This window comes from Echinops telfairi, unplaced genomic scaffold (genome assembly GCF_000313985.2).
Source record: "Echinops telfairi isolate 266 unplaced genomic scaffold, ASM31398v2 ScPeMD7_7416;HRSCAF=8454, whole genome shotgun sequence".
Lineage (NCBI taxonomy): Eukaryota > Metazoa > Chordata > Mammalia > Afrosoricida > Tenrecidae > Echinops > Echinops telfairi.
This window is the reverse complement of record NW_022111316.1, coordinates 1,508,693-1,510,280: the sequence shown is the minus strand read 5'-3', so window position 1 is coordinate 1,510,280 and position 1,588 is coordinate 1,508,693. Positions and strand designations below refer to the sequence as shown.

The 1,588-nt window shown below is 43.8% G+C and overlaps 1 protein-coding gene across 1 annotated transcript in view; it reads left to right on the top strand.

Annotated features, from left to right (window-relative positions):
* Window positions 1–1,588, top strand: part of MS4A13 (membrane spanning 4-domains A13) — a 93,720-nt gene that overhangs the window by 30,401 nt on the left and 61,731 nt on the right. The window lies entirely within an intron of this gene.

Genomic DNA, 1,588 nt, shown 5'->3' with positions numbered 1-1,588 from the left:
AGTTGGGGAAATTATTAATAAATATAAATGAGCAAGGTGATGGAAGGCAGAGGTTATTGTACACAGATAAGACCATTCTGGGCAGAATTGCGCATCAGACTATATGGAAAATGTGTTTACCAAGAATAAAGAACAAAGTGGGACTTCCATAATGAATGGGTGAGACCATGGTAAATCACCTCTTAAAAAAAAATTAAACTGGATCACAATGTCAATAAACTTCGATTTAAAGACTATCAGTTGGCTGAAGACATATAGTGGATTGAAAAATGTGTTCGAGAAAACCTACTGTGCCTCACCTCAGGAAGAGTGTTGTTCGATTTGGGGGTTTCTCCCATTCCCTCTACCCCTAGCTCCATTGTGTAGAAATTTATCTGGGTGGGCCAAACTGACATTCAGGAGCCTCACTGCTAGAGGAAGCCAACTTTATTTTGAGAACAGCACAAAAAAATTCCATGAGCAGAGGTATTATTAAAACATTAGTGATCCCAGGGGCACCAGGAAATGTCAACATCACATCTAGCCCGAGATCAAAATGCTAATTCGGGCCCAAAACTGACCAACAAGCCAGGTAGCAATCTAAAGGGTGCTCCAGGGGACAAGATGATAATGTAAGCCGTGAAAATATCTTGTTCCTGGTGTTCTGGAAGGTTGGAAATATAGGCAAAGTTAGGCACACATTAAATAGACCAGGAAAAGATTCCTAGGTGCAAATGGTTTGTGCTCAAATGCTAACCTAAAGATTGACAGTTCGAACTTACCCAGGTATCTCAAAAGGATAGGCCTGGAAATCTGGTTCTGAGAGGATTTCAGTTGAGACTACCCTGTGGAAGAGTTCTATTCTGTAGCGCATGGGATTATCACAGTCAGAATCGACCCTAGAGCAGCGTATAGTAGCAGGGAGAATGGAAAGGGCCTTTGTAGGTGAGCTGTTCATTCCTCAGCGAACAAGGCGCCTTGCAAACAAAGTAAAGGTATTCATATGTTTAAGCTGCCTAAATGTTGAGTGCATTTCTCAAGCCTCCACTGATCCACTAGTAAAGAGTTTAAGGTGTTTAAGCACAACCTCTAACCGATAACTTGCTAGCCACTTACCTGCATTGGCCTACGGCAAATCCTGGAAGCCATGCTTAAAAATAAAAGCAAGAATTCATTTTTATGCATACAATGGAATACTATGCACCCCAAAAAGCAGCAATGAAACCATGAAACACCTCAAGACATGGAGAGATCTGGAAGGCATTGTGCTGATTGAAGTTAGTTAATCACAAAGGGAAAAATACTGTATAAGTCCACTGCTATAGGAACGAGCCCAAACTCAGGCTTGTAGGGCATCCAGTCTGCTGGCTGGTGGGTGGTGGGGCAGGGGGCCGCAGTGGTCAGACAGCCTGGTAGAGAACCTGACTGGTGCCAATGAACCATACGCCATCTGCTCTAGTAAGTCTCTGGAAGGTCACTTGGCTGGAGAGCACCTCACGACAGCTGAGATCAAATGGTAAAGCTACGATGAGGGACCCCCAGACAGGCAGACAGCTTCATCAAAGGGATGAGGGACACTGTTGGGAAAAACAACCCAGGAGAGGGCAAA